The sequence below is a fragment of the Lissotriton helveticus genome, chromosome 2_1, assembly GCF_964261635.1.
Source record: "Lissotriton helveticus chromosome 2_1, aLisHel1.1, whole genome shotgun sequence".
Classification (NCBI taxonomy): Eukaryota; Metazoa; Chordata; class Amphibia; order Caudata; family Salamandridae; genus Lissotriton; species Lissotriton helveticus.
The window spans coordinates 572074749-572095066 of record NC_136059.1 but is presented as its reverse complement, the minus strand read 5'-3'; the positions used below and the strand labels follow the sequence as shown (position 1 = coordinate 572095066).

The 20318-nt window shown below is 45.5% G+C and overlaps 1 protein-coding gene across 4 annotated transcripts in view; it reads right to left on the bottom strand.

Annotated features, from left to right (window-relative positions):
* FAM169A (family with sequence similarity 169 member A) overlaps positions 1–20318 on the bottom strand; it is a 502597-nt gene that overhangs the window by 382529 nt on the left and 99750 nt on the right. The window lies entirely within an intron of this gene.

The window sequence follows — 20318 nt, the reverse complement described above, 5'->3', positions numbered from 1 at the left end:
CACAGAGGGCAGAAAGGTCCCAAGAAAGGGCAGAAAGGTCACAAAAAACAGGGGGAAACGAGTGGCACAGAGGCACAAAGGTCAGAGGAAAGGGCAGAAAGGTCAGAAAAAAACAGGGTGAAACGAGTGGCACAGAGGGCAGAAAGGTCCCAAGAAAGGGCAGAAAGGTCCCAAAAAACGGGGGGAAACGAGTGGTACAGAGGCACAAAGGTCACAAGAAAGGGCAGAAAGGTCAGAAAAAAACAGGGGGAACGAGTGGCACAGAGGGCAGAAAGGTCCCAAGAAAGGGCAGCAAGGTCACAAAAAAAACGGGGGGAAACAGGTGGCACAGAACACAAAGGTCCCAAGAAAGGGCAGAAAGGTCACAAAAAAACGGGGGAAATGAGTGGCACAGAGGGCAGAAAGGTCCCAAGAAAGGGCAGAAACGTCACAGAAATGCAGGGGCACCTAAGCAACAGAAGGGAAACGGGCAGAGAGACAGGGGGCCGCGAGGGGAGCAGAAGGAAAAAACGGGCAGAGAGACACGGGGGCAGCGAGGGGAGCAGAAGGGAAACCGGGCAGAGAGACACAGGGGCAGCAAGGGGAACAGAGGGAGAGAACGGGCACAGACCACGTACAGGCAGCGGGGGGGGGGGACAGACAACAGAAGTCACAGACACAACAATGAAAATGCAGTCACTACAACGGGAGCAATGAAAGAAAATACAGGCAATACAATGGAGGATGAGCAAACCTATGGCCTACCACTGGCCACCAGGGATGAGGCGCAGGTGGTAGCCTGCGGTTGGAGGAGGGGCTCGAACTTCCTCAGCAGCGGCAGCTGGGGCAGGGACACACAGGTGGTGCTGTGCGGAGGGGGAGCGACCTACCTGGAAGGGTCAAGGGTCACACTGAAATCTTGTCAAGAGAAATTCAAGGCTTGGATGTCATAAAACTTTCTAAAAGTAAATGCTCCAAAGAGAATGTTTTCACATCACTTCTAGACAGAAAGCTATTTGACCCAATGCTTTTGAACACATTTGAAACAAAAGGATTCTCAGCGTCCCTTTTCTCCATAGTAAAATGAATGCGTTTCACCCTAGTTCTGCATTAACTACTATCACTCGGATCAACTAGAGAGTTGCCCATTGACACAACTAAAAAACCCATGGTCCTCCCATTTACAAGACACACGCAAACTCACCTCTTTGGCCTATTTTCCAATCAATGTCTCTTCTTCTCACCCTAATCCGGTTGTACAGAGCCCCATATAATGACTCGGGTTTGCTTTTCTTAACAGCTGAGTTCTGAACCATATCTCATCACGTGACTTGCATTTCGTATTTTGAATTGTTTCAAGTATTTAAAGTTCAACTGAGCTCTACGTATAGGGCCCGAAGTCTAACAGTGGTAGAGGGGCGCTGAATAAAACTTTTACATAAATAAGCAAAATAAACACCTACTAGTTGCATTTGTAATTTTAATATAAACTGAGTTTACTATTCACATATATATCGACAAGAAACAGAATGCGTGCAGGCAGTGTCATACAATCCACGGTCTATCTTGTGATTGTAAAACGTAAACAAATATCCTTGTATCACAAAATAACTTTGCACCTGAAAGAATATTAACATACACTAGAAACCCTTAACAGCTGAGAATATGTGCTCCTTTCACAAAGAACTTCACCACGCTCTCTTTAAATTAAAGGTGAAACTAAAGGTTAGAATAGCCCAGGTTTAGTTAGTAAAGGCACAAAAGTATATTGTTTACTAAAAACAGCAGTATGGGCGCACACACCGTCAGCCTTGTAGATCACTTACAGGTGCAGTTCTTGGCTGAAATAGTCCTTTCTTTGCTTGTAGTCTTGCTTTGGATTACAGACCATGTAGTTTTGTATCACACGAGTGATCTTTCCCAACTTCATTATATCCGCGCTCTTAAGCCAAAGAGCCTGAGCATGCGCATTGCTGTTGCCAGGGCACCTGCCAGAGTATACCTCGAGTCCAGTACATATTCCAATGGGCCCCTCACATCTTGACAGGGCTAATCGTCGTGAGCTTCGTCATTTCCCACCAGGTATGGGCAGACCACCCACAGAGGCGTGTGGCATTGGCCAGACTGATCGGGCATATACCTTACACCCCATGGGGTCAGGGCACTATCTGGTCGTCCGGCTTGTGCAGCAAAAAAACAGTTAGGAATCAAGTTTCACAAAAGATTTGTGAACTACCAGCGTTTCCGGAGATAGGTAATCCGACAGGAACTTTGGCCCTGTCCTATTGGGCAATCTGCCTCTGACCGCCGAGCACACAGCAGTCAGCTTCGGCAGCAAGGATCTCAGTGAAGGGCTGAAGATGCTCCAGAGCCGCAGAAGACAGATATCTAAAGGTAGGCAATATGCCCATTCGGGGGATGTTAAACCGCCACTGGTAGTTTGAAGATCCCAGTAAAGCCCAGCACTGCTTTAAGGGGCAGAAGATAAGCTGTCTCCTAACCATCCTTTCAAGCACCAGCACTCCAAGTTTGACATATCAAGTGCATCCAATTCTGAGCCAAAGAGGGCTTTCATGCATAAAATCTCTTGACTCTGGGCAGAAGGTTGCTGAGGCTGGTCCTCAAAGGATGCTTTGAACGTTTCCTTAGCCACTAAGAAGATCACCTCTTTTTTTGAGGTCTGAGACAGCATCAAACATGGCTCGAACAGCAGCGCCGGAGACAATATCAAAAGCAGCGTTAATGCCAGGCCCAAGGGATTTGTTGGGAAAGAGGTGGCTTCCTTAGAAGCAGCTACCAGGTCAGAGCATGTAAGGCACAAAGTTGAGTCATCAGCATTAATGGTCCTGAAGACTCAGCTGCCCATGGGAACTGGTGGAGGCCATGATTGAAGAGGGGCAGCCTGAGAGGTCCAACAAGGCCTGCTACAATGCCACAACCTGAGAGAGACTGTAGTATACAAAACAGTAATGGATGGAACGCTTGAATTAATCTCAGTCACAGATAATTACTCGAGCCGCATCCCAGTCCATCATTATTTTGCACACCACGCAATCTCAGTTTGAACTCAGCTATATGCAAATCAGTCTTGACACTGCTCCAATTAGAAGAGTCCAGCTCAAACTACCAAGCCAGGTCCTCCCTGAACTGGAACACAAGCAACCCAGGACCAGATTTGCTCAAGCTATGGGTTCATCAGCCTAGTACAGCTTGGTTCCAGTGTCACAGTGTGCACAGGACCCCAATCTGGGCATACCCATCCCACTTAGGGCAACAAACTATTATACAAAAAAGTGATGGATGGAATGCTTGAATTAATCTCAGTCACTTTCAATTACTCGTCGCATTCCAATCCATCATTATTTTGCATACCATGCCACCTCAGTTTGGACCCAGCAATATGCAAACCAGGGATCAAAGCAAGCATTTCTTCCATCACCGTGTTATTTTTGCATTTGAAGCACTAAGTGTACTGGGTACGCCCAGACATGGGTCCCGGGCTATTGAAACACTGGAGCCAAGCTATACCAGGCTGAAGAGCCCATAGCAAGGGTGAAAACGGTCCTGGATTACTAGTGTTCAGGTTCAGGAAAGACCTGGCCTGGCAGTTCGGGCTGTACTGTTCCCATGAGGAACAGGGTCAAGACTGGTTTGCAATTGGCTGGGTCAAAACTGAGGTGGCATGGTGGGCGAAAAACGATGGATTCAGATGTAACCTGAGCGACTGCCAATGGTTGAGATTAATTCAAGCATTCCATCCATCACCTTGTTGTTTTATACAACCTGAGATAGATCAGCAGACAGAATTAAAAACTCCATGCAAAGCTTCTTTAACATGGAATTTGGCTCTGAGGAATAAAAGCAAGAGGCTAGCATCAGGGAACAGTGCCGCTGACTCCCTGAACTATCGTGAGGATGGAAACGTTAGCTACACGAGAAGGAAGAGAACTTGTCTTTCTTGTGGTATTTCTTGTATCCCTAATGAAAGGGCCATTTGGAGGACCACCTTTCTGTAGAAACTTATCTAAGGGAAGAAAAAAGCTCCTTTTATGATCTCCTCAAGGGTCTGGGCCGGAAAAACTTGGCCAATCGCTTTCTGAATTCCTTTGGCTGCCTGGAGGTACAAGAATCCCACATCAAGGGATTGTGACCAGGCCCAGGAAACAAATGCACGTTGTGAAGGACAGAAATGGACATCTGTTTGCAACAACATTAACAAGATTCAAAGCCCTTGGGTGACATTTGAGATTGTCCGCTAAACAAGTATTGTTAGAAATTAAAATTATTCATCAAAAATTGTAAGAGAGCTCTGAAACTGCATAAGTAAGGCAAACATGGAAAAACAGGCCCTGATACTGGTGTGTCAAGTTGCATTGTATACAGACCTGTGATATCACTCGCGGTACTTGATATCAGGCACTGTGAGTTGTGTGGCACCATCAGGCTTCACTGTAAAGCTACTGCCAGGAGAAAATGTTTCTGGATCCTGTCTAGCTTCTGACGAAACCCATAACGTGAGGAATATGAAGAAAGATATTGCAGCCAACAGAATCATGGAGTTCCAGGGGTACTCCCTTCCCACAATGCTGACTTCACTGAATTGTTTACATGGAGTAAGTACTATCACTGTACGGCACCAGGAGGAAATGTGCAGAAGAACACATATTCACATATTTTATTTTCTGGGAAAATATGCTTTGTTGCAGAGAAATCCCTTCACCTACACCCACATGAGATATGGTGATGCATCCTTTCCTTTCTCACAGTGGAAAGGAACTGTCTCGGATTTAAAGCAGAAAATGTATATACATTGCCATGGTTGGAAACAACCATAGGTTTCGGATGTTTACATGTGAAAGGATGAGTAGTGGGAGGATGGAGTAGGTCTTTAACGATATAAGGGATAAAAGGCTATAGTATGAAAAACAATATTGTGGCATTTAATGGGCTAAATATTATGACTAATTATAAACCAACATTTCAGCATTCTGTTTGTTCTGGCTAAGGCGAAGGAGTAAGCAGTGAAAGGGTGGCCAAGGGAGTAATTTAGCCTTCGAGTTGCAGTCATACAGTAAAATGCAATCAGAGTTGTCAGATGAAAGTGGTCTGTTAGTTAGATCTGACAAGCTGGTCCCACAAAGTGCCCTCAGGAATAGTATGTCTGGAGGTTAGTGATGAAGGGCAACTCAGTATCATGCTCAATACAATGAGGTGAAGGGGGCTGTACTTGGTGGCCAGCAATGGATAGAGATGTAAAGAGACCTATTTGCAACATGACAAGGGACTTAAGTGCAAACCCCGCCCATGACTAAAGTTAGAAGCCCAGGGAGAATACGGGAAAGGGTGTGTGTAGAATTTAAAGCCTTTCAACATGCTTCCAGAGATTCAGCAATTTGCCACTGTACTAGTAGACAACTTGTTCACGTGGTTGGAGGAGAGGTGTGTACGTACTACAAGCACCAAGAGCGTGATTACATCCCTAACTGGTATTTTAGCATTAAAGGCTTCCCTTAGAAGTTGGTATTTGACAATGGCGTACAACGAAAAGGAGGCCAGTGAAAACTGCAGTGCAGTGAGACCATCAGATGGTCAGTGGTGGAGCTGTGCGCGTATGGTGTAGAGGTCTGGCTGTAATGAGTTGGCGGAGTGGTTCCAGGTACAGCGTCATGTGATGACAGTATTCCGAACACCTCTCGCTTTGTACCCCAAAGCTGTGCTAAGAAATATAATCTAAGTAATCCACGGAGCAAGGGAGACCGATGAGTTCCATACAAGTTTAACGACTATATTCTGATTTGATGTTTAATTTTTCCAATTGCCACATGTTGTCCTACTAGCTGTTACCAATTTTTGTTTGTCTGGAATGTTTTACCAATTGCTTTGATATCTTTGTTCTAATTTTCCTTTTGCTGGTTGATCCATGCCTTTTTGTTTGTTTTGGAGGAAAGCGGGGAGGTGTGTTCTGTCCTGCCTGGGCCCCCATACCATCCTCAACTGTGCTGTGGAATGCTGATCTCTGTGAGGTAAGCTGTGGAGGGCAGAAGAAAGCAGTGGGGAGAAAAGGACGGTCTGTGGAAACTGCGGTTGCCAGTGTGGCTGGCCCTTTTCTAAAGTAAACCGGTTATTCCTGCCATCTCTTCATCTGTTCAGTATCTCACCCTCTAAAAACATTTCTCCTTCATTGGGCTAAACATTTGTGACAGATTTGTAGGCCTCCCCAGAGGGCTATAAAAGCCATTATAGTCCACCTTCCAGATAGCTGGAAAATACAGCATACTGCAGTGGGATAAAAGGCTTTGATATGTTTGTTTAATCACATCTTATAAAGTGGTATGATCTGGGTGAAGCAAGCATCATAAATTGTAAAGATTATATGAATGACAACTGGTAAATGATGATTTAATGGCAGTTAACATGCACTCAGACATGTGCACATAAACGAATGCTGTCAGAGATATCAGCTTTAGCGATACTGCTATTACGTCACTCAGCATCTGGATGCAATACTGTTATGCCTACCATAATAAATACCTTTTTCCCAGCCCAATACAAATTTAAATTCATTCCATCCTTTCCAAAAAATAAATGACTTAAAAATGACCGAACTGCATACGTGTCTGACATGAGCATTCACGGATGTGTATGTACTCGTGCGTGTGCATGTATGTCAGCTATTTATTTATTTATTTATTTATTATGACATTTATAAGCGCATGAATCGCCCCAACCAGGGTATCTCCGCGCTGTGACTGGATTCTCCAAAGAAAGCTCATCTCTTTCTGAATCCATCTACTGTGAGCTTCCGTGGCTCGCATGAATGTAAACCTGTCAGGTCAAATTCTTGTCAAGTTTTGTGCCTTGCCGTACATTTTTTATGAGGCCGAGCTGTGATTGGCTGGGAGATATTCCAGCTGAGTGAGCAGACCCGATGTAGCCTTGAGCAACCCAACTCATCAAAGGCGCTCGAGCTGAACGGAAATTGAAGTGGAAAAGAATGTCCGGATAAAAACAAAAGAAGACGATGATGAAAACATTCGCCTTTATGCAGAGATGTTTGTTATCCTCCGACTGTAGCTACCCCACTAAACATGGTGTCATCATAAACACTTCATGCCCAGGCCCAAAAATATTCGGAATATTTAATTAAATAACGGTATACCATTTGTGCAAATCGTGTTATGTGTCTGGCAAACAGAATGCTACAACCGCTTGGCTGTTTTCATCAAATTACTTGAATTGTTTAATAGAAGGATGTGAAAAAGAAAGTACACCTTTTTAAGAAACCATGCCTTTTCATATTAAGATATCTGAACTTCATCTAGTCCTCACAAGTCTTCTAACAGTAGATAAATATAAGTGCAAGTAACACACATACATTTCAATCCGTCATTACTTATTAAACTTGAAGATTCGATGCATATTAATGTGTAAACCCATAGAATTTTTAAAAGTTTGTACTTTGTTTTTCGCATCACTTTAGATCACGGATAAGACGACTTTTCTTAACGGTGATGTGCGCGTGTCCTTTTTGGACATGTGTGCCGAACAGGAGAAGGGAAACGTGGCAGTTCCAGAAGATGTACTGAAGATAAGTAGTAGTGGGGCCCAGATCACAAGAACAGCCATGAGACACAATAAGATATGTTATGAGCCAGGATCCCAAGGGGAGTGGCCGAAGCAGCCAAGATGTCCCATCATCCGTTGGCCTCTACATAGTTCCACCAGTCTCACACTGGACAGTAAGGGAGATGCACTCTGTAAATAAAAGGTACAACATCCACTCCGCCTTACACGCAGGGGTCCCCATACAGCGATGCTGGAGGAGTCCCACATAAGGGCTGAAGAAGAGATGAAGAGGCCGGGCGTTCTCAATGAATTGCTCTGATCCACCATCGTCAGGCACATGTTGCACATACAGAGGGGAGATGCATGCTAGTAGAGTGGGGACCAACAGCAAAATCATTGCAGTCAGAGTATTCGGAGTGTTACCAGGGCTTTGTCCACGGAAGAAGCACTTCCTTAAACATTAGAAGGTTCAATTAAATTATGGAAGAAGCTCCTCTCAATGGCCCCATCCTGCCTGCTTGGCCCTTAACCTGGAGAAAGCTTTTGACATCGAGCTGCAGATACCACTGCGACAAGCTAATCAAATTTAGCTTTGCTGGACGTATTACACGTCTGGTCAAATTGCTGAACTCAGATCCGAGGGCCAGAATCCAGGTGGGCAAAAATATTTCATCTCCAATCAAGATTTCCAGGGGAATGGACAGGGTTGTCCCCTGTCTCCACTGTTATTTGCATTATTCGTGTAGCGAATAGCTATCATTTTGCAACAAGAGGGGAGAGAATGGGGAATCCCTTCGGCTGATAAGAGGTCATTCTGTCTCCTTATATGCTAATGACCAGCTATTGTACGTAAAAGTAAAAGGTACGTAAAAGGTGACCGTCCTGTGAGCTACAGAAGCGGTTGCTCCCCTCCCAGCTGCCTGAACAAAAAGCGGTATCGTTATAATTGCATTGCCTGTCCACATTAGCCCTGCCTGAGACGCCGCAATACAGCGTAGCGCTTAACTGTGTAATCGCGCATTTGTGCCTGCCTGCTGCTCGTTGTACTAAGTTTGATCGCATACTTATAGCGCGCTCCCTTTTACATTGTTTTTCACTATTTATCTTAACCTGCTGAATTTACTCTCCTTTAGAGCATAACATTGTCTGTATTTTGGACTGAGATCTGTTATCTCATTGTGCCTCGCGTACACTTTCGCTGCTGCCCCAATCCAATTCCGATTTGGCCTGAAGCCAGCCATTTTGTTGTTGTTTAACCTCCCTGCCCGGACCTCCCCCCACGCTACCGCCTCCCTGCCGCTCCTCCCTCGCCCCTCCCCCTTCCACTACACATATATGTCAGATGCACCTACGCGCAGCGTCAACGCGCAGCGGTCGCGCCGAAGGTGCGCCAAAGGTAAGCCCGTCTACGCCCGTCCGCGCCTGGACCGCGCCCAGCGCCAGACCCCCTGGTCCCCGCAAACACCACCCCTCCCGCATCACTTACAATGCAGCTACCCTCTCAGCCCTTAATCCCGGCCGATCACCAACCTGCTACCAAGCCGAATCCGGACGCACCCATGGACCATTCGCCTGCCTCTCCTGCAAGTACAACTGCATTAAGAAACCCACCACACCCTCAAATTCCAAACAGCGCTCCGACCCCAACAATCTGAAGTGCATCCTGCTCAACACTCGCTCGGTCCACAGCAACGCCATCGAACTATGGAACCTACTTGACACCACAGCGCCGGACATCGCCTTCCTCACAGAAACCTGGATGAACACATCTTCAGCACCCGACATCGCCATTGCCATTCCGGACGGCTACAAGATCATCCGAAAAGACCGCACCACCAAACAAACAGGAGGAGGCATCGCCATCGTCCATAAGAACACCATCCGCATCTCTACCAGCTCCGACGATAACCTCGCTAACGCCGAACACCTCCACTTCCAAATCCACACCGACCCGAAGTCCACACTCAGAGGAACCCTCATATACAGACCACCAGGACCCCGCACACAATTCTGCGAAGACATCACTGAATTTGTCACCCCTCACGCCCTCCCCTCCGAGGACTACATCCTGTTAGGAGATATCAACTTCCACCTAGAAAAGAACAATGACAGAAACACCACTACCCTCCTGGACAACCTCGCTAATCTCGGACTCAAACAACTTGTCAACACCCCCACTCACAACGCAGGGCACACGCTCGACCCAATATTCACCTCCAGCAAGCATATCTCCTTCGACCACACCACAACCCACCAATGGACGGACCACAGCTGCGTACACTTCAGATACAAAAAGACTACAACCCACAACCTCCCTCAACCAATTTCGCGCAGAAACTGGAACAAAATTACAACCGACCAACTCTTCACATCACTGCAACAAAACCTCCCTGCAAAATCATCGGACCCAAACCTTGCAGCAACCAACCTCACTCAATGGATCACCCACAGCGCTGATGAATTAGCACCCCTGAAAAAACAGCAATCCAAACAAATCAACAATAAAGCCCCTTGGTTCAATGAGGACCTCAAAAACTCAAAGAAGACCTGCCGCACCCTCGAGAAAGCCTGGAAAAAAGACCGAACCTCTGACAACCAAACAGCCCTCAAGAATGCCATCCGCAAACACCACCAACTGATCCGATCCTCCAAAAAATCAGCACTCAAAGTCCGACTCGACAACAACGCCCAAAACAGCAAGGAACTATTCAACATTGTCAAAGAATTCACCAACCCCACCGCCGGCACGAATGACATCACCCCCTCCCAAGACCTCTGCGACTCCTTAGCCTCTTTCTTCCACAACAAAATCTCAGACATACATAACAGCTTCGCAAATGAGACCGGAATCCAAGCCCCACCACCCTCACCTGAACTTAAACACCCCTCTAACAACCTCTGCGCCTGGAACACAATCACCACTGAAGAAACCATCCGTCTGATGAACTCCATCCACTCAGGATCATCAACCGACCCATGTCCCCACCACATTTTCAACAAAGCAGACTCCGTTATCGCACCCCATCTCCGCGATGTCATCAACTGCTCCCTAAACGCCGCCACCTTCCCAGAAAGCTGGAAACACGCCGAACTCAGCGCCCTCCTGAAGAAACCCACAGCAGACCCCACCGAACTCAAGAATTACCGACCCATCTCACTCCTTCCTTTCCCTGCCAAAGTCATCGAGAAAGCCATCAATAATCAGCTCGCCGCCTTCCTCGAATCCAATAAATCCCTCGACCCTTCACAATCCGGCTTCCGAGCCAAACACAGCACGGAGACCGCCCTCATCGCAGCAACGGACGACATTAGAACACTACTGGACAATGGAGAAACAACCGCACTCATCCTACTCGACCTCTCCGCAGCATTCGACACAGTCTGCCATACCACCCTTATCAATCGCCTTAGCAACGTCGGAATACAAGGTAAAGCACTAGACTGGATAATCTCGTTCCTTGCCGGAAGAACTCAGAGAGTCCGCCTTCCCCCTTTCAGATCAGAAGCCACCGAAGTCATCTGTGGTGTACCACAAGGGTCCTCAATCAGCCCCACCCTCTTCAACGTATACATGAGTCCCCTCGCAGCCATCGCACGCAAACACAACCTCAACATCATCTCCTACGCAGATGACACTCAACTCATCCTCTCCCTCACCAACGATCCCAGCTCCGCCAAAACCAACCTACATGAAGGAATGAAAGAAGTAGCCGAATGGATGAAAGACAGCCGCCTAAAACTGAACTCGGACAAAACTGAAGTCCTCATCTTAGGCTCATCCCCCTCCGCCTGGGACGATTCTTGGTGGCCACCGGCCCTGGGAAATGCACCCACTCCCGCTGACCACGCACGCAACCTAGGCTTCACCCTAGACTCCTCCCTCTCAATGACCAGACAAGTCAACGCCGTCACCTCATCTTGCTTCAACATACTACGCATGCTTAAAAAAATCTTCCGCTGGATCCCCACCGAAACAAGAAAAACAGTCACCCACGCACTGGTGACCAGCCGACTGGATTACGGAAACACCCTCTACGCCGGAACCACCGCCAAACTCCAGAAAAAACTCCAACGCATCCAAAACGCCTCAGCCAGACTTATACTGGATCTCCCCCGCCGAGCTCACATCTCCGGGCACCTGAAAGACCTCCACTGGCTTCCCGTCAACAAGAGAATAACGTTTCGCCTCCTTACCCACGCACACAAAGCCCTCTACGACCTAGGACCCGACTGCCTCAACACACGCCTGTCCTTTTACACCCCCCCCGCCAACTACGATCATCCACACAAGCCCTCGCCGCAATACCACGCATCCATAAATCCACCATGGGTGGAAGATCCTTCTCCTACTTAGCGGCCAAAACCTGGAACTCTCTCCCCACCCATCTTCGCCTTACCCAGAACCACCTCACCTTCAGAAAAGAACTAAAAACTTGGATATTCGACAAATAAACTTCCCCTTCCCCAAGCGCCTTGAGACCCTCTGGGTATATAAGGCGCTATACAAATGCCAAACTTGAACTTGAACTTGAACTTAAAAGATATCAGTGGGGATAACGCCTGTACCACATAAACTACTATGACATTCAAGGCTCTTAGGCCTCCAGGTCAACTGGCCCAAGGCATGCTTTTTCCCTCTGCACACTGCAAGCCCGATTCACAAAACAAACTTAAGACAAAATCTTAAACGTACTACCATTTTGGTATTCACAGAAGACACTTACTCATTTTGGTATTCACAGAAGGCACTTACTCATTTTGGTATTCACAGAAGGCACTTAGGGCCATATGTATCAACACATTTCCCCATAGACACAGAATGGGTAAAACCCTTTGATACATCTGGCCCCTACTCAGTGATGAGTAAGTGCCTTCTGTGAATACCAAAATGAGTAAATGGTAGTAAGTTTAGGTTTGTGTCTTAAGTTAGTTCTGTGAATCGGGCCCTGCAACTGAAGCTAAGTGGATTAATAAAGATTGTGATCCAATCAAATGGGAGGAAGTTATCTTCCGTTACTTGGGAGTTTGAATATTCCAAAAGGAGCAGACCTACTAGATAGACTGAATTGGCCCTGTTACTTCTTTGAGATCAAATATTTATTTTTGGAAAACCCTCCCTCTCTCGGTAACAGGATGGATTGTGTTGTAAAAAATAATGATGCTTCCCCACCTGTATCCTACTAGTGCTTCCGAATTTTTTTTTCTCCAGAATACTGATACTTTGTTAGAGGAGTTGGTATGGGAGAGCAAAAGACATAGGCTTGTGTTAAGTGAGTTTAAACTTCCTACTGAACACGGTGGCGTGAGTAGTCCAAACTTCGAACCATGCCTCACTGCACACCTCCATTGATTTCTTATTGGCTCTCGGGTCGATTGTTAGAAAGAACTGGCACCACACAAGCCCCAGTACAAATCGAACATTTATGTGAGCTATTCCTTCATACACAAAGATTAGGTCAGGGCTGCTTACCTGAAGACACATATAACTAAGCTGATAATAGAAGAAACCTCAGGATCACGCTGACACCAAACTCCCTACGCCTCAGCTATCCGTCAGCTGGGATTACCTCAGCATCAATGTCATCTTACAGATAGGGACTTCTGTCACTGGTATGAAGTGGGCCTCACAGCACTGGGTGATTTAATTCAAGATGGCCAGTTATTGACGTTTGACACCTTAATCGAGTAATACAATATTAATAGAGGTCAGTTTCTAGCATACAATGTAGTGGTTAATTCCCTCCCGATGAATTTGACAAACTCTATGTACAATGGCCAGTGGAAGGAGAATGGTTAGCTGGATAAATGAGGCTATCCAAACCAACACTAAATCACACATAAAAAAAATAGGAAACAGGCCTAGGATGACCATTGTACAATTAGGAATGGAACAGAGCCACACATAATTAACCAACAGGTTATGTTATAGGTTGTGTCATGTTAAACTGTATTTAAATGTATTCAATTCAATATTTTACATGGAATTAATATAACCACGGTGAAAATCATTAAAAGTATTCTGGAGGCTAGATTCTCATGCCCCAGTTGCTTGGCAGACTTCAGGCACATATTATGGGATTGTCCCTTGTCAGGCACATGTTATGGGTTTGCCCCTCTACAAGTACGTACTAGCAGTGCTTAATTTGAGCAGGTGCTTTCAGGTGCTCAGCACCTGCACTTCTTTCACAGGGCCGGGGCTACAATTTCGGAACCTGTAGGTGGTGGTCTCAATATTAATTGTTCAATTCAAAATAATAAGAATAACATACATTGCATGGTGACTGGCTGGTAAATGTTCATAGGCAGGCCGGCATATGCCTGTTCAGGCAGGCATGATTGTGTATCACCATGTTAGTGATGATGTCATCACGCTGATCATAAATCCAAGAAGTCATCGACAAACTATGGCTTGCATTCTATTCCCCTAGTCTGCTGCACCATGCCACTGCCTGAGCCTTAACCTCCCATTGGATATTTGTAGCTGGGGTCTGGCTCCGGAATTGAGGCAAGGAAGGTGCAAGAGCGCATTTGGAACTTGGGAGTGAGGGCTCTTAAGGAAGAATAAATAAAAGTAAGTGTGGACTTTCCACTTGTTGCGTAGCCAAAGTATCATATCCGGAAGCCCTGCATTGCTGCTATCCTCAATGCGCTCGATGCAGCTGTGGCCCAACACAACTTTTGTGCGCAATGGTGTCACCAGTAGAATATGTGCGCTGCATCCCAGCATGCTAATTGCTGAGCATGAGTGAGTCTAGTAGACACCACAGCCATACTTACTGGCATTTGCAGCATTACTGCTGCGGACAATGCCTGTGCTGTAGCAGACAGGATCACAGCCAGTTGAGCAGTGGATGCAGATGCCATCGTCATCCCTGGACCAACTAATTACAGGCAGCACTAGCAGTGACATGACCTGCTGTGCTCAAGCAGCCGCCTGTTATGCCCAGTCATACAGCACTGATTAATATATGCAAAAAAGCGTTTTCATTTGGTGTACATTTTGTTTTTCACTCTGTGTAGGTAAGAAAGTAAAACACGTCATCTTCCACTTCTTTAGGAATGACAACAGGAAAACACAGAGTTCAAAATAGTAGGGACATGTACAGGCTGACGACAGGGGTCACTCTTCCGACGAGACGAGCACAAGGAGAGTTCTGCTTTACCAGGCTCTTCCGTTGTCTAGACGCACCCGCCCTTTGGACAACTATTTTTGCTAACTTATCTTTCATCACCTGTTGTACCCGCATTCCGGGTTGGAATTATCACCGGAACCTCGATGCCCTCATCACGCCTCCTCAGCCCTGAAGAGTCACAGGCATTGACCTGTAGACGAAACACGTGTCGGCTGGCGTTGTTGTTACTAGAGAACATCTGCATACATTAAAAAACCCTCAAAGGGAACTACCGGTGTCGACATCATGTATCTACTAATTACTGTATCAACTGTTGATATTTATCTGTGTGCCCAGGATTCTGTTTGCTCATACTGAGGGATGGGCTTCTAGCTCCTCACTCATTCAGGGGTTTTGGGTTTTCCCCTGTCCTGGAGGCACCTCACACTTACTAATTCTTAAAACCAAGTTATCGCTACCAGCTACCTGCCAGAGTGCCACTGCACCTGCTACCCCAAACCCTTCACTGTAGGCACAGGCAGCAGCAGTGTTAGAGATGAGAGACAGCAAGAGTACAGAGGAGAAGAAGCAACAAGAGAGGAGAGAGATAAAACGAGGAAAAGGAGAAGAGCAAATCAGATACAAAGAGAAAGCAGCCATGATGTGAAGAAGAGAGCATTAAGAAGAGAGAAGGTAGAATGAAAGAATGTGGAGAACAGGACAGAGGGAAAAAAGCAGACAAATGATAAAATGGAGACACAGCTAATCACTGCTAGAGAGTGATAGTAAAGAGCCAAGATCGAGGGGATAAAAGTGAAGAGAAAAAAGGTCAGGGCTCAAATGAATAGAGGGCAAATCAGAAATACAGGGTGTGACAAAGTTGAATAAAAACAATTAGAGAGGTGAGAGGATAGACTCTTAGAGCAAAGACTTAGGGGACAGACAACAGATCAAGGTTAGAAGATGGAGACTAAGGCAGTGAGAGTGTTGAAAGTGGGGCTAACCGGAGGAAGACGTGAGCGGTGGCCTCCTTGGCAAAACATTCAGCACCTGCACTTCTTTTTTTACAAATTAAGTGGTGCAATTAACAACCGGCTAGCAGAAATTACTAGTTACAAAAAGCTAGGATACAGCAAAAATTGTGCTTTGGAACTTTTTAAAGGCCCAGGGTACATAGAGTATAAGCCCAGTTTTTTTACTTAATCATTTCACTAGCCAAAAAATGTCACTTTGACATGGAACGATAGTGCTCCTCCCACACCACTTGCTTGGCTAAACACTGTCACCAGGTGGACTGAGGCGGAGAGTAGAGCTCTTGGGAGGACTTACTGCAAGCCTGAAAGAGGTGTCCAAAAATGATTCCAAGCCATCATAGTTTCCCACCAACACTTAAAGAGAGGAATTCTTGTACAGCAATACCTCCCTACGTGGGATACTTGTATACCTCCTTCCATTACTACTCTTTGTAATATTTTAAAATAGATTAACTGCTAGACTGCTGTGAGAAATTGGGTTGTTGGTTGACTGGGGGATGGCTCCTGTTCAAGCAACAGACACAATCCATGTCAGAGTGAACCACAAAAGCCACTAATTTAACCTGTGCTTAACCCTCTTGCACAACAGCAGTCAGGCTTAACTATGAGACAATATTTAAAGTATTTATGCAACACACAAACCCTAATAAGTGACAACACAAGAATAATCTCACACCAATTTAGAAAAATAGAGTACATTTTGATAAATTATTTGACACGAAAATGACAAAGAGTAATCGGAGGAACGGAATTTATGAATTTTCGAAGTTTAAATGAAAAAATAGCACCTAAAAGAGCAGAGCACCACCGCAGACATCTAGTCATGTGAGATTGGGTCAAAGTAAAAAAATATGGCCGATCGCAAAGGAGTGCGGGTCGGTTACGAGCAGTGCATTTGGCCCGGTCAGTGATTACCTTTAGACTTAGAAGAAATTTTGAAGAAAATGTTCTAAGTTGGTAATTCAGAGGGTAAATGCTGCAGGTGGTGTCCGTGGAGGAGGCGCCGTCACCAGGGAGCTGCTGGAAGAAGTTGGGGTGAAGATTTCTTCGTTCAAACGTAGGGCCTGATTTAGATCGTGGCGAAAGGGTTACTCCACCCCAACGGGGACGGATATCCTGTCCGCCAAAATATATATCCCATTTTATCCTATGGAATTTATATTTCGGCGGACAGTGTATCCGTCACCGTTGTGACAAAGTAAACCATCTGCCAAGATCTAAATCAGGCCCTTAGTCTCTTCTTTGGAAGTCGAAAATCTCCAGCAGGACAAGGCTGGACGCTGTACTTGATGGGAGTTCTTCCATGAGGTTGCATAACCCTTTGTCAAAGGACCTCAAAACAAGATTTGATGCTGCGGAGAGAAACATAGAGGTAGCTGCCATGAAGTCAAGTGGGTGGCACAGTAGGTGCTACACGCCCAATAGTAACATTTAATTTACAAGCCCAGGGTATATGGTATATTACGCTACAAGGGGCTTATGGGTTAAATAAATATGCCAATCAGGTGTAAGCCAATTTCTATGTTTAAGGGAGACAGCACAAGCACTTTAGCACTGGTTAGCAGTGGTAAAGTGCACAGAGCCCTAAGGCCAATAAAAACAAATTCAGCAAAAATAGGGGGTTGAAGGCAAAACGTTTGCCGGAAGAGGGAGACCACACTAAGGCTGACAGGTCTAACAATGGGTAGAGTCTGCAAGCCTTAGCTTCTAGTTAACATGGCTGGCAGCTACTAAAAAAGGGGCCTGCAACTGCCAACACAAAACCCTTCTTACATTTGTACTCACAATGCCTCAAGAATGAACATTACTGTACTTACTTGTCTACGTGGGTACCCCTGGTTTAATTTATTACAATGACATTGTTCTAAATCTGCTGTCAAAATATAAGATATAGATCTTAGCAATATTGGGAATATTATTTAGCAAGCAAGAATGTTCATCTGTAAAATTGAATGCTTAAACTCCTGAATTGCTTACCACGTGTTATTATCCAACCAATAATTTGTAATTTTTTTAAAAAGGGAGCCGGATCCCAACAAGTCTTGCGAGCTAGATGGCTGAGGAGACACAAGGCGTATTAACAGCCACAGAGGAAAGTCATTCAGCATCTCTTGCTCAGTTAGAATAAGTGGAGGATTGTCACCTCAATAAATCCAAGGGACTAGAGGGGCTTGCAAGGCTGGCTGACCAGTGAGTTTTTTTTCCAAAAAACAGAATGGGGCAGGCAGCCTTCATATAAATGCTTAACAGATACCCACAATTAATGTTTTCAGCCGTGTGCCCGTTAAGCATACAAGCCACAGTGACTGACCAGTTGAACATTTCGAAATCTGTGTATAATTCAACAGCATTTAGGGGTTTATTTCGAACTATGAATTATTGGGCTAAACATTTGTATCAGCACATATGTACTACAATTTATTTATTTTTATTTTTAGGTCTTGTATAGCTCCAGAATCGACTCCAAGGAGTATCTCTGCGCTTTGGACGCGTATCATTTACATATGCGGAGCCTGTGGAACTTAAAAGCGAAACAGGGTGGTTTTAAGTAGCTTTCTAAAATGAAGATGTTCGAGCATTCTCTTAAGTGTAGGGGAAGTTAATTCTCCTCCTAGACTTGCTCTCCTGATTCGGGGGGACCTTCAGCATGTGTTTGGCGCCAGATCGTAGGGACCTTGAGGGTTGATAAAATGTGAATTTGTCTGACAGATAGCTGGGGCCAAGATTAAACAATGCCTTGTGGATAGTGCAACAGACTTTAAATTGTATCCGTTGGAGTATAGGTAACCAGTGGAGTTTCAAAAGAAGAGGGCGGGATGCTGATCTGAGAGGCATATTCAGGACCAGCCGTGCCGCCGTATTCTGAACCACCTGAAGTCTACTAATCGAGGTTTCATTGGCGGAGAGCAGCAGACCGTTACAATAGTCCAGGCGACTCAATATGAGTGCCTGAATCAGAGTCCGGGAGCAAAGGAAAGACTTGTCGAAGTAGGCCCAAAGTGTAGAAACAGGTACTCACTGTCTGACCAATATGTTCCTTAAAAGTAAGAGCATGGTCTAAACGGACTCCTAGGTTCTTAACGGAGGCTTTAGGATCGGGAGGAATACCAAGGTTGATAGGCCACCAATTAGGTTACCATAATATCGGGGCCTCTCCGAAAAATAAAATAATCAGTTTTCCCGACATTACATTGGAGGAAGTTATTCTTCATCCAATGTGAGATGGCACTCATACCCAAAGAGAATGTCTTATGTACAGTGGGAGTGAATTCATCCGAAAGGGAAAAGTAGCTGTGTGTCGTCGGCATATGATATTGGAATAAACCCATATTTTCTTAGAACACTGGCCAAGTGAGCCACATAAATACTGAATAAAGTAGGACTCAGGCAAGAGCCCTGTGGTACTCCCTTGGACAGTTCCTTGGGTGCCGAACGATATGGGCCTAAGTTAACCGTCTGAGATCAACCAGATAAAAAGCTTGACATCCACTGAAAGGCGGAGTCTCTTAGTCCAATTTCCCTCAACCGTCTGAGTAATATTTGATGGAAAACCATGTCGAACGCAGCAGATAGGTCCATTAGCCCCAGAATCATAGAGTGGCCCTTGTCTAGAGTCATTCTGATGTTATCCGTGACTACTTGCAGGGCTGATTCGGTGCTAAGTTTGGGCATAAAGCCTGACTGGGAAGAATCTAAGCAGACTGAGAGTTCGACATGGTTTGAGAGATGTTTGCTGACATATCTCTCTACTAAGTTACTCAGAAATGGTAGGAGCGAAATGGGATGAAGATTGGTCAGATCAGTCAGAGGGGCCTTGGTGTTCTTGCGAATCGGCATTATCTGTGCAGCTTTCCATTCCGATGGAACAAAACCTTCCTTTATTGATGTTCAATCAATGGAGATAGTTGAGGGGTTAGGGTGCTGGCTACTCTAGCAGAAATCAAATCGCAGGGCGAACCAGATTTCACGTTATGCATTAAAGCCTCTACATCTGCTGTAGTTAGTGGGGTGAAATTTTCAAGCAACATGGAAGGGATTGATTCTGGACTTCTGTGGTCATGAGAATCTTATGTGGATTTCCTGGAGAAACTATTTTTTGTGAGAAATATAATGCAATGTCAGAGGTGCAAGGTGGTCAATGGTCCGAGTTAGTGCCAGGTTTTAATTGGTTAAGGCTTCTACTAAATTGTCTGAGGAATTATTTTGTGGTATTTTCAGAGAGGCTTGGAAACTCTCTGGAGAGACCTTTTGCCATTGCCTGCGAGTCGTAAAGGTGTCCAAATGTTGACCCCTGTGTTCTTCTTTATGGTCCTTAATGGAAAATTCAATTAAAGCATGGTCAGTCCATGTTAGTTGTAGTGGCCATACATTGGGGGAGTTAGACAAAAGAATATCTAGAGTATGTCCGGCCGTATGAGTAGGACCTTCATTCTGTTTATTTAGGCCTAAGAGCGCAGGTTGTCCAGAAAGGTTAGTGACTCAGCATTGGTGGTACATTCGCTATGGATTGCCATACATGCAGAGTCCAGCTTGTAGTAAGAATATCCAGTGAATCGAGAATGCTGCTCCTAAAAACAGAAGCTGAGCTGTCTCACTCTTTAAGTTTACGATTCCTATATTGCATAAA